Here is a 14,658-nt window from a genome sequence, read left to right as displayed (position 1 = left end):
AAATCCAAGGCATCATTTTTTTAATAAGCATAAAAGTGTCAATTTTAACAATTTTAACCTGAATGGCACTCTTAGGGGGGAGGGCAACCGGGGCTTTCCCGGAAAATCCGTTCTGTTACGTTTTTACTGATATCATGTTTAATGTGCAAAATTTCGAAAAATTCCAAAGCGTAGTTATTGAGAAAAGCGCGGACAGACGAACGGACGAACAGACAAGGGTGAATTAACAGGTCCATTCTCCTTTTGTTGGGGGGGGGGAACAAAAATATTTAATGCTCATCTAAAAAAAATCAGAAACGTAATCTTTGAGAATATCATGTAAGTTCTTTGTTAAATGTGATAAAATTCCGGTTACGCAAATACACCTCACCTCTATTAAATAAAAAAACAAAAAAGTAAAACTAAGGAGGCCTCCAGAGCGTTTATAAAATCCTACCTTTCACTCATCCACCACTCTCAATAGGTTTTAAATTCATCTTAGTACAGGGATAGGTAGTTAGACAAGAACATCTCTGACCAATTGCAGGTCATCTGCTTGGTGTGACATCACTTCCGGTGGCAGTGATATAATCGTAGTGGTAGCATCCGCCGATAGGTGAGCATCTGCACGATCACCCATTCCACGTGTTGTTGTTGTTGTTGTTGTTGTTCTTTGTCTATCTCACGGTATCCGACCGGCGTTATCGACCGTTTAGGGGACGCTCAACGTGCCAGCACTCGGCTGACAGGCGCCATTAAGGTTAAAGCGGGAGAAGAAAGAAAGGAAAGAGGCCTTAATGGAGAGACATGGCCGTGTGCAACCACTCAACCACTCACTCACAAATGCGTTTACATATGCTGAGGCAGGGGCTCTCCTTTAGCCCAGACACAGATCAAGCAATTATTCCTTCCGACAACCGACGATCCGGTCGCCATGATGGATACTTGAAAAGCAATTGGTTGATTTTGTTAGTTATTTTTTTGCTTTTTTTTTTTTGCTTAATTTTCCTTTGTTCGTTACCGATCGTTCGTTATGTTGCCCGCCTCGCTTAGATAAGATGCGACCCCTCATCTCGATGAAAGGCTTCGTCTGTCTGTTGACTTAAAATTGAAATATAATTTTAATCGTGTAGCACAAACATTAAACGAATATTTCTCGATTTATATAAAGTTAAATATGCGTACATCTATATAATTATAAAACTCTGTAGACCTTCTTACTTGAATCTTGTCTACAACGATCGAGCGATTCCATCTTTTAAAAAAGGAATCACAGCTAATATATATATATATATATATATATATGTGTGTGTGTGTGTGTGTGTGTGTGTGTGTGTGTGCTTGAATGATTAATTGAAGCTTGTATTCAACGATCGTGTGATTCTATCTTTTAAAAAGCAATGATAAATGAACTTTATATATATATATATATATATATTTATATATACATATATATATTTATATGTATGGGCGTGGCTCAGAGGCTAAAGAATGAAGGTGGAGAGTTGTATGTTTTGGTTTCGATTTTAGCTGATGGCACCCAAGTCATATTTTTTAGTTTGGATTTCATTACTATATACTATATTTAAAACAATAATCGTTTTTAAAAAAAATGTCTCTATAATAATAAATACGTAATCTGCATGAATTAAAATATCATATTTAAGCGTATCTTACGACTGGGCAACGCCGGGCGGCATGCTAGTATTTATATATTTCTACGTACAAGATTCACTTCTAAACTAATTCACAATTTTGTAGGAATTTACTTCCTCGCCATCTGTGAGTAAGATGAACGGACTTCTTATCTAGAACGAACTGGATTCGAACGTAGAACATCCATAGCTTGTAATGTTGTAGATATAGCGGATATGACAACACACCTATGGCATATATTGAAGCGAAGGGGAAACGTAATTTGCGAACTATCTTTTGACAACACGAAAAGCATAAGTTTATGGCCTCCCTATTGATCAGTCCGTTTTATTTTTATCAACTCGCCTAAACGTTTGATAACGTTCAGACTAATGATCCAGTTGGCAAACCACTCCGCACTCCCCGAACCCCACCAAACACAGCCAGGCCCAATGGAGTCGTGTACACGTGCGACCGTTGGCCGGAGTCGGTGTCGAAGAAGGTCATGAAGAACTCGAGCAAAACAAAGTACCGCCAATTGTTGCTTGTACAGGTGACGCCTGATGCGATTACGGCAGATGATGAAGGGGATAATTGGCTGCGTGAAGGATTTAAGGGGACCTATAAGGCAAGGGAGGAAATGGTAGGAAAAGGGGTGGTTAAGGATTTACTTCTTTTTGTCTCTCAAGAGAGACAATGGATATTCTCTGAATGGATTTGCGCGCGATTATAGTGAAGCAACGATTGCGCAATGACTCACCTGGGCCAAAATAGTTAAGACCAGGGGTAAGATGAAAGCTAATAGGATTTGGGGCTGAGTGGAGAAGGACTGCAGTTGTTTCAGGTATTTACTTCTCTAGTACTAGTTGCCTTATCAACGAGAATTCAATGATAACCGGCTGTTGCGTGAACGCAGAATGACTTGCAAGAAGCGAAGAGAACTAGAAATGTGAGATGTGTTGGCACTTAGATTCCAGAGACGAGCAATGGTTGTTGCTAGCAAGAGATATCAGGGATGCGGCTGTTGCCATATCGCAAAATCATCTGCAATAGTTATCGAAAGAGTTGGAAATGATTAGAAATCTGGGGAGACTTATTGTCACTCAGACTCCAGGGAATACCACCGATTATTATCAGTGAGTAATATCTGATGATCACCTGTGTGAAAACTTATAGTCAGCAAATACTACTACTACTACTACTACTACTACTAATAATAATAATAATAATAATAATAATAATAATAACAATAATAGTAATAATAAAACTATGGTGTCAACATGAACTGGCACCACACGAAATAATAATGAAGCGTCAAGGGGGGTGGAAAGACTAAGGAGAAAAAGCAATGAGAGATCTCCACTACATAAATGTGAAGAGCACTGTGACATTGGGGAGGTTTATTGCCACCCTAATTCTAATGAAGGCGAATAGTCGTTGTCAGAGATAAATGAATATTAAACAGTTGTTGTGATAATGCCAATTCATTTGCAAAGGTTGTCGAAAGAGGTGATGAGTACTAGATATCTGTTGAGACTTGTTGTCACCCAGACTCCAGGACTTAGTTTTCTAACGAATGATAAAAAATATAAAAATTAAATGTTTTTTTGTATAGTTTTAATGGTTAAAAAACTTCCAAGACTATATATATATATATATATATATATATATATATATATATATATATATATATATATATATATATATATATAATGGATATTGTTATTTTTAAAAAATCGTAAAATAGTACGAGTGACGATATATCCCGCATATAAAAATACAGAAAAGAGAGACAGAGAAAATAAAAAAGAGGGAAGTATTGTATATCTCACATAGAAAATATACACAATGTATTAATGAACCTCTTTTGTCAGCAGAGAGAGGGTCTGAGCCGTGCAATGGAGACAGATTCAAGAGTTTTCAAATGATTACTCGATCGGCATCGAAATAGAAATGGAAAAAAGGTCGTCCATATATGCCAAACCACATTCTGGATTATCCAATAAATGTTGATCAATCGATGAATCTAAATTCCTGTGGGTAGGGTTGAGGAGAGTTTAATTTTTATTTTTATTATGAAAATCTGAAGGTACATGTTGCCTGATTCTTGTTTCAAAGTAAACGCTGGTTCGTCCCACGTAGACAGCATCACACTGATATTGGAATTTATTTATAATATTGATAAGTTTTTTGCGAGGCAAACTGTCCTTTTTAAAAGAAGAAAATGCGGGTTCCGTATTGAAAATCACACGAAGTAAAACAGATGGAAAACAATTGTTGATACTCTCTCTCTCTCTCTCTCTCTCTCTCTCTCTCTCTCTCTCTCTCTCTCTCTCTCTCTCAACATTGAATGAAAATATCTATAGCTCGTCAGTGTGGCTAGAAGCGGAGGATACTGAATTAACGATTTCAAACCTGATTGTATTGTCAGCAATTAAGAACTGTTATTACTGGGCTATTTGACCGGTATGTGTAAAGCAAATCTTAAATGCTTATATATTTGTAATTATCAGTGTCATTTTCATGGTTATTTTCAGTGTTATTTTCAGTGTTATTTTCAGTGTTACTGTCAAAGCCATCTCCTTTATTATTCCTATGTTATGTGTGCATGTATGTCACTGTATGCGCATGAAAGTGCGCATGCGTGTGCTTGTGTTGCATTGGGAGGGGAGAATAAGTAGGGAGGATAAATAAAACGAATATGCAAAAGCAAAGCGTCCAGGTGTGCAATAATCGAATGTAGTGAAGCGGCCGCCGCATTTTTTCGTATATGTGTGCGTGCGGGGAGAAAGAGAGAGATAGTGACGTTTCGGCGCCAGAACTACTCCAAGTCTACGATTTGGCGCAAAGCCGTAATGACAAGTATCTCAACTAATCTTTTAAATTGGTAATTTTGTAGTCGCTTTCTTCTTAAATAGGATTAACTTGCCACTTAATATATTACACAGAGGTTGATATAGGCTCACACAAGTCAGGGTGCGTGTGTTTGGGTGTTTGACGGTAATGATATGCATATTACGCAATGTTCTGTTACTTACCGAACAGTGCGCCCGTATATATACTCACACAAATGAGGAGGGAAAGAATCGAGATAATTAGAGGGAGATTTTGTTTGGTTTTACGGCATATCAACCCTTTCCGGCTTATTTAATGTTAAATCTAGTAATTTTCGTAAAAAAAAAGGTTTTCTCTTTCAAGTTCTTTATATAATTTATATTTCCAAATATTTATTTATGGTGTTTGGTTTAGTTGTTGTGTTTTACGGTATAACGATCCCTTTTTGATTATTTAATGCAGAATGCGATAATTTTGGGAAAAGTTTTCGTGCTTATAGTGAAAGAAGGAAGAAATCGATTTTTTAATATTTTTCCATGAATTTTTGTTAATTTTAACTGAAAATTTCTATTTCACAGATAATTATTATTATATCATATAATAATTGGAAAAATTAAACCTAAATATGGTAGGACCGCATCTTGGGGAGGATATAAATAAACCGAATTGCAGGATTAAGGCAGTCCAGATTTTTGATATTTTAAGGAAAGAAAATGTGAAAACATCTTTTTCTGCAGTGAATCAAATTGGTCAAAGGTGCAAATTCGAACGGTTGGTAAGAGAGAAATCTGGATCTGGTCGCCCTAGAGCATCCACTTTGAAGGACGACCACAGGATTAAATAAAATGTTTTGGAGGATTAAAAGAAAACTTATATTGACCATAGCGAAGAATTCAAAACATGGACTAGAAATTCTCTTTCTAGATATACAATATCTAGACGAATGAAAGAAATGGGATTTTCTTCTAAAAGGTGTACAAAGAAGCCATTTTATTTAAGAACATCAATGATAGAAAGAGATTTTTCTCGTGTTATGGCAAGAAAGATACAGACTGGTTCAGGAATGTTTTCTGGTCAGATGAATCAAGATTTTATCTTGTTAGTGATGCTCCTGATGCTCCCGAATGGTTCCATCGAAGAACTGGAGAAAGATTTTCGCCAAGCAACATAAAAACGATAATTAAACAGGGGAATGGAGGATAATGGTATGGGGAACTTTTACTGCAGCAGGATTTGGGCAACTTATTAAATGTGAGAAGTCAATTAATGCAAAGGAACACATTCGAACATTAGAAACAGGACTGGTACCAAGTATCCAGAAGCTGTGAATATCTCAGAACATTATTTTTCAACACGATAATGCCCCTGCACACACTGCTAAAGTCGCAAAAATGGTTTTCTGATAATTCAATTGATGTGATATGTTGGTCAGGTCAAAGCTCCGATTTAAACCCAATTGAGAATATTTGGTCCATAATATTTTGGGCATTGGATGGAAGAATGTTGTGAACAATGACAAACTGTGGGAACTGTCACAAGCGAAGGGAATAGCAGCTCCTCTTCACATTGTTCCACTTTGGTTGAGAGCATGTCTAAAAGGATTGATCTTTTAAAGAAGTCAAAAGGGAATGCGATTCCACCCTAATCATTTATGAAAGTAAATTGCTTGTTCTGTGTTATTAGTCTCGTTTAAGTTTCCTTGTTCAATTGTTCTTTGTTCAATATAGCTTTTAGTGCAATAAAATTTGTTTGACATATTTTTCTTTTTTTTGCGCACGAGTGTATATATATATATATATATATATATATATATACATACACATATAGATAGATAGACAGATATATATATATCTGTCTATCTATCTATATGTGTATGTATGTATGTATATATATACATGCATACACATATAGATAGATAGACAGATATTATATATATATATATATATATATATATATATATATATATATATATATATATATATATATATATATAGTTTAGTTTTGCTGTTTATTTTACGGCATATTAACCCTTTTCCGGTTAAGATCGAACCCAATAATTTTTGAAAACGTTTTTACGTTTCATATTATTTCTATCTCCAAATGTTTATTCATAGTGTTTGGTTTGGTTGTTTTGTAGAGGACAATTGTTATTTTTGTTTTATTGTTTTGATGACCATGATTACGTTTTGGAAAATTAAGAGAAAGCAAAAAAAAATCATAAATCATAAACGTTTGGTGAATTTTAGGCCAGCAACCAGATATTTTTTAGACATCCTCATCTGGTAGCACCAATTAGAGGAGAGTAGAGTAATTTAGATTGTAATATAGAGAATGAAAGGAAAGTGATAGATGATGGTTTAGAGTTGTACTTCTTTTATCAAAACTTCTCTTATTGCAGCATCAAAGAATGATGGTAAACATGCGTTGCGATAAAGCAAATTGCTAACATTGGTAGTAATATATAATTGGAAAAAAAGATAAAACTATACAAAATAAAAATGTGAATAGTGAGGGAAACCATATATATATATATATATATATATATATATATATATATATATATATACACACACATATACATATATATATGTGTGTGTGTGTGTGTATGTGTGTGTGTGTATGTGTGTGTGTGCATTCGTGTGTGTGTGTGTGTGTGTGTGTTATTCCACGTATGCTTCTAGAAAAGTATTTCTGTTATGAGAAAGATACAAAGAATAAAAACGATGTAATTGTTTTTTATATTTCTGTATTATTTTGATATTATTTGGGCACGAAATGTAGCGAATTGAGTCAAAATTAGGCACTCAAAGTATTTTTTAAACCTTTCTTATGACGCATATACACACACACACACACATTATATATATATATATATATATATATATATATATATATATATATATATATATATATATATATATATATATATATATATATATATATATGTTTACTGTTTTGGGGAAAGAATTCCATTAAAGTGCTCGATTACAAAGAAAAGCTTTAAATATAAGAGATTAATATTTATTTATTTAAATGTACAGAAGGCCAGAAAAACATTGGTACCGTCGGTTTCAAACCTAACATAAAGTGGATCAGTTAATGGTAAATAATGTTAGGCTCTCGTTAGCCATATTTTTTTTCTGTTTTAGAGAAAGATAAACAGAAAACAATATGTCTGACGAGGGCCTCACATTATTTACCATTAACTGGCCCCCTTATGTTAGGCTTGAAACCGACGGTACCAACGTTTTTCGTAACTTCTGTACAGTTTTATATATATATATAATCCCGGCTTGAAGCATCTACTTTTATAGCCGCGTTGAAAAGCTGTGATACAGCCAAACAATATATCGTTCAATATATATGCATATATTGAAACTCGACTGTAAAGCTGTCAGCGCTTTAAACTCCAACTATATCATCTGGCACCTGAGAGCTAAATATCAATGCAAACTCAAAGTAAACATTATTAATGGCCGGAGAACCTGAATTGTTTTTACCCAATGAGCAATGCATTTAAATGCCTTAATTGCTATTTCTAGTTGACGATCAGTTCTTCAGTCCGACGAGACAAGCAAGTATCTCAAGCCGGGATCGAAACTCGACCATCGAGCTGATAATCAAACACAAACACAAACACACACACACACACACACACACACACACACACACACACATGGCGATGATTGCAGCGTCTTTTCATGCGAGTGTCACTCCCTCAGACACTTAAAACCCATGAGTCCAAATGCCTGAGGGAGTATCTATACAAAGATGATGTTACAGAGTTTTAGCTTTGTACGACAGCTAAGTCTCTCTCTCGGTTCAAAATGTTGAGATCCAGTCACAAGCAAGAGCAAGATAGCTAGTAACAAGTTAAAGTGCAGACCAGCTTAATGCGGGTACTGATCTCCCGCTTTATGGTTTTTTAAATCAGAGAGTTGCTTCTCCTAGAAAGGTTGCCTTCACCACGGCTTACGGGAGCCCTTTCTACCCCAACACATATATACATACATACAAGTATATACGGTGCTAGTTGGCCGTTGACTCCTTTGGAAGGTCTTGTTTTTAATCCTTCAGGGAGACTAGCCGCCCTCCTCACCAAACAAGTCTGGTGGGGGAACCAGTTTAGTCGCCGGTGACCCGACCATGAGGCAGATAGTACTGGGTTACATGGTACCAGTAGCATATGACATGACCTCTCACACACACACACACACACACACACACACACACACACACACATACATACATGCATACATACATAAAGATAGACAGACAGACAGACACACACACAAACACAAACATATATACATTTATAAATATGTGTGTGTGTGTGTGGATGGCCGCATATTTTTATTAGTTAATCTTTTTTTACGTGCAACGCGATTGATGCTACTGCTTAATATGATGATGATGATGATGAGGAGGAGGAGGAGGAGTCGCTTTTATCCTGCAATTTGAATGCCTCGACGACTTCTTTTGGCCGACGCCCTACATCTGATGAGATGAAGTGGGCAAAGATTAAATAACCTTCTAAATGCCCTGCATGATACCTCGGCAGAATTTGGGCCTCCGCAGGAAGTGTGCATGCGTGTACGCGTATGTATATCCTTGTAATTGTGTGTGTGTGTGTGTGTGTGTGTGTGTGATTGTCCGGGCCTTGCCTGCTGCATATTCGTCCGGCGAACTTTGCATAATCAAATGGCCAAAATTGCACAATTTGATTTATCGTTCGTTGCAGCCGAGAAAGGCGGCCATTTTAGGTGGAACTCAATTGGCCTAAACTGGACAACATGTTACATGTCAGACATCGACAGGACCTTGCTGGCTCGCCTTGTTCGCCTCGGCATGAACGGTCATTCTGCACGGGTCGGGCATAATGGACGATGCTGCTGTCGTCTTGATAAATGCTACAACTGAATAAGATTAAAAGTCCAAATAAATTGGACAATTCAATTCGTGATTCATTTAACTGATACGACCTGCGGAAATTCCATGGTTTATTAAAAATAGATTTAAATTTTATCCACTTAGTAAAAAAAACAATATAAATTGAATTGAATTAATAAATAAAAGAAAATATATTACATACATTTCTACTTAATTTCTTTCACAACTATTTCATTTCTCGTATTATTTGGTTTCATCGAACTACACTTTTGAGTGTCATTTTTCACAACGTTTCAGTCGATGTAACCTCCGACCTTCTTCAGGTGTATCTTGTCGAACTTGGTAATATTTCTGTCGAACTCCGGGATTTGGATGTTCGCATAGGCCCGCGGGGCACTGGTTAAAATACTTGGAAAATCAATTGTTAAAGTGATATTATCCAGAAGGTTGAAGGTTCAATTCTCAGTGTGGGCGACCGAAAAATACACTCGTGAATTACTTAGGGCCTCTATCCAGTCATGGTTGACGAAGCGAGAGCATGTTCCCCCCATGAAGTAAATAAATGGTTCCGTTCGAAATTCTGTCCAAATTCCCGAGTTCAACAAGACTCACCTAAAGAAGGTCGGAGGTTACATCGATGAAAACGTTGTGAAAATGACACTCAAGATGAGAACAATAGTCCGATGAATCAAAATAATACGAAAAACCAATCCTCATCTCAAAAATTCAGGAACGTATTCTCTCTCTCCCTCTCTCTCTCACTCTCGTTCTCGCTCTCTCTCTCTCTCTCTCTCTCTCTCTCTCTCTCTCTCTCTCTCTCTCTCTCTGTATATATATATATATATATACAAATATCTTTATGTTTTTCGTTGTCCTTTTTACTCTCTTCTCTGTCAGTCTGTCTGTCTCCATCTCTCGTTATCACATTGTTCCTCTTTTTACGTCTGTTTCTCTGTATAAACTGCACAATTTCTCATATATTCTGAAGGTCCTCTTTTATTGACCTTTTATTTCACCTGATTCAATCGTCATCACACTTCGCAATTACCATATCTCTCTCTCTCTCTCTCTCTCTCTCTCTCTCTCTCTCTCTCTCTCTCTCTCTCTCTCTTATATATATACATATATATATATATGTATGTGTGTGTATGCGTGTGTGTGAGTGTGTGTATATATATATATATATATATATATATATATATATATATATATATATATATATAATTTTCACAAAATTAAGACAACAAAGATTGGATAGATAGCAACAAGTTGTGTATTTTCATTGTACGTTACAATCGTTTCGTGACCGTTCGGGCAATTTCAAGCCTTATATTGTTTGAAAATATTCACAAGAACGGCCCCTCTTCAGACGTTGAGAAAACACTATTTAATGAACAATATGGAATACATTTTCCTTTAAAGGAAAACCATGTAATAACAATTTACCTACAGGCCGTTCTTGTGAATATTTTCACAAGATATAAGGTTTGAAATTGTCCGAACGGTCACGAAACAATTGTAACGTACAATGAAATACACAACTTGTTGCTATCAATCCGATCTTTTTTTTGTATTTTATAAAACAATATATGAATGCTCGATTATAAAAACTAGTAATTTTTAAGCTTACAAATTAAGTCAACTTATACTTACTTAAAATTTATTTGTATATGGACAGTTATCGAATTCTCAATTATATGAACGTAATAAAATTCGGATTAGTATAAATAATATATATGCCTATATATGTGTGCGTGCGTGTGTGTGTGAGAGAGAGAGAGAGAAATCTAAAGGGTAAAATAAAACAGACAGTACGAGATATAACTGAAAGGGGAGATCTAAAACGAAAGAATGCATCTCAACGTTTCAAACAACGTTTACGATGGCTTTATCAAGAGTAACTAGTCTAAAAAAATTTGATAAAACACGAAAAGATCTGTGTCGTCGCTGTCAACATATTTCGACTTATATTCTTGATAAAGCCTTTGATCTCCATAAAAGTTTGCCGACACCTGCAGATGTTTTAATATTATTTTATCTCAGGTATGTTATGATAGATAGGTAAAGGACGAAAGAGCTCATAAAACCGTTCTTTGTTCAGATTCAACAAAATATTCTTATAACAATATCTCCTTTCATAGAAAGTGCCTTATATACAGTCGCGCCAAAAATAAAATCCGCACGTCATTTTTTTTTTCAAAAATAGCAAATTTAAGCTTAATTGACATACGTGCGTACATGTTTCAGTTAAATCTCAATTTCGAGAGACCCACCTCATCGGACCGGAAGAGGAATGATGAGGAGGATTTCTCGAAATTGAGATTCCACTGACATATGTATGCACATATGCACCTACTAATGTTTGTATAATAAACAGACTATATATATATATATATATATATATATATATATATGTGTGTGTGTGTGTGTGTGTGTGTGTGTGTGTGTGTGTGTGTGTCATACGTATTGCAAAAAATTAATTTAATATATGTATACACCGTATGCATATGTAAATCATATTTTTATTTTTAGTCCATTTCTGTGGGCTGTTTTTGAACCCAGTCAACGACGGGTACTTTTGCTAGTAATATATATATATATATAATATATATATATATATATATATATATATATATATATATATATATATATATATATATATATACTAGCGGGGGCGGGGGGGGCTTTGTCCAACCATAAAATACACTTAAATATGATATTTAATTTGTCCAGATGTCGTATATATTATTATAGAGTCGTGATTTCAAAAGTAAAAAAAAAAAAATGGGTGACATCAGTTAGAATCGAAACCGAAAGGAAAACAATAGCATTTAAAGCTGGTAACGTCACCACTGTACCAACGTGACGTAAACTAAGGTGAATGTACAAGAATGCGTAACGTTTTTTTTTAATTTTGACCCATTTTTGACCCCTTTAAAAATATTTTAACCGACTAAAGGCCCCAAAAAAGAACGGCCCATAAAAATCCAATTATATGAGTCCTCTAGTGCCGCTTTAGTTTCGGTAGTGATAGAGTTTGAAAATGTGGAGACAGACATAACTTTTTATATATTAGATGTATATTAATTAGTACATTAAGTGGAAGTTATAAAAACAGAAAGATGCCTTATCTATCACGTTTAGTTGCATTATATAGAAGTTTTTATCGACACGTAATTATATACACGTGCAGATAAACATTGTTACGTCGTAATTTAAAATCTACAGTATATAACCAAAAAAAAAGTCCGACAACTCCGGATTGTATTTTATGTGGCAACCATGTTGACGTTCCACGGCCTATCGAAATGCTGTTGATTAATCAAATTTAAACCATTGGTTGCCAAGTTTTTTGTGGGGGGGGGGGTTCGAGATTTGTCGACGGAATCAGTTTCTAAATGAATTAAGAATCAGATTGTCGTGAAGGACACAAAATGGCTACTAATTTTTAGCCGTTTAAAACGAGACGTAAAACGTAGCCAAATAAGGATATTTACTTGTATTTATTGCTTGGAAGTGGACATCGGCCTTAATTACTAGCAACACTTGCACCCAACCTCCAACCTCCACCTCCCGATTTCAGTTCCCAACTGGTTATAAATTGTCAAGTAGCAGGTCTCTAAATGTATTTTTCCGTTAGACCTTGGGCTAAAATATCGAATGACCTTCGTGTAAAACTAAGATTGTCACCATTTTTTAGTTAGCCATTTCTTCATATAGTTTTCTTTCTTGTGGCGAAAGTCGTGCAGCTGTTATCGATGTGGATCGTGTTCCACGCCTGTTAGATCGATTCCTTTAAATTGACAATAGTTATTAATAAATTCAGTCCATAGAAATCAAATATAAAATAATATTTTATCACGAAAGAGATGGTAGAAGTAAACATTTAACAGTCTGCCTGATACATTTCCTCAATGGCCCATTCTGTATAGCTCACTTGACATAAGTATAATATATATATATATATATATATATATATATATATATATTATTGAAACCATACCAAATATAATGAACAAATTCTCACAATTTCATAAAAAGAGTTTTTATTCACATACAATTGTTTCGGCCTATTTAAGGAATAAACTGAGATTTTTTTTTATTTGTTTGTTGTTTGGGTTTTTTTTCAAATTTGTGACTATTTGTTCCCCACCTTTCAGGGTTTTTAATAACATTAACATCTTTTTATTACATATCTCGTCCTATACTACAGAACTATTATAAAACTTTGTGACATAAAAATTTATTTTAAATATTTTTATTTCAATATAAATACATGTATATGTGTATGTGCGCATGTAGGAAGAAATTTTAAATGGTTGAACTTTTGTAATTAACAAAAATTCGAATGACGATGTATACAAGATTAAAAATGCCTAGTTCTTTAGAATCTCGTAATTAACCTGCAAATAAATATAAATTGATCCCACCCATGGCATCGCCAAGTGGTTAAGTTATTTATCTGAGAAGAGATCATTGTATTATTTCTACTCTTCGCCATTTCATGTCTCTTCATCTGTTTTTTTTTCTTTCTTTCTTTCTTTCTTTGGTTGATCGCAGTATTTATATACAACGTGAGTACGTTTAAAGTTTGATTAAGCGTTCGGAATTTTTTTTTTTTTTTTTACATCACATCTGGTGCTAAAGAAGTATTTAATTTGATTCCAAATTGAATGAATGACTGACCCCTCGGCATGAATATATTGCAACTGACACTGTCTTTTTAAAAAGATGTTTTTTTTGTTTTTGTTTCTTCCTTATTTCTCTAATTTTAGCCGTTTTCATTGATTTTTTTTTAACTGGTTGTCTTCAATTTTGTTTTATCTCATTTATTAATTCATCTGTATGAGACTAAAACCCTGATGATCTGATTTGTTTGCTTGGTTGCTACTTGAACATTTAATATTATAAAGGTGGGAGATATGGCAAATGCGTCTAAAAGTGGTAGAAAGAATAGAGTAGTAGTAGTAGTAGTAGTAGTAGTAGTAGTAGTAGTGAGAGGATGGCATGAATAAATGACATAAATTAAAAAGAAAAAAAAGCTTGAAAACAAGAGAATATCTTTAAATGGTAATATAGGATTCAACGGTTGTAAGCAGGAGCACACTGGAGTTCCCATTCATTACCGGACAACGCCGAGTGTTCCTTCTCGTTTAATTCATAAAGAAAACAAGATATTTTCTTTCTCTTTCTTTAGTATCATTCACTTCATTTTTTGTTTGTTTAAAGAAAAGAATACAAAAGCAATGATAATCTGTCTGTCTGTCTATCTATCTATCTATCGATCGATCGATCGATCTATGCATATATTAGGATGGG

General features: G+C 34.7%; 1 protein-coding gene across 2 annotated transcripts in view; it reads left to right on the top strand.

The window, feature by feature from the left end:
• Positions 1 to 14,658, top strand: part of LOC145293031 (uncharacterized) — a 176,396-nt gene that overhangs the window by 146,422 nt on the left and 15,316 nt on the right. The gene's annotated exons all lie outside the window — the stretch shown is intronic.

Source organism: Euprymna scolopes, chromosome 14, assembly GCF_053919585.1.
Source record: "Euprymna scolopes isolate OS-2025 chromosome 14, ASM5391958v1, whole genome shotgun sequence".
NCBI lineage: Eukaryota > Metazoa > Mollusca > Cephalopoda > Sepiida > Sepiolidae > Euprymna > Euprymna scolopes.
The sequence above is the reverse complement of the archived record's forward strand: the minus strand, read 5'-3'. Positions and strand labels throughout refer to the sequence as shown.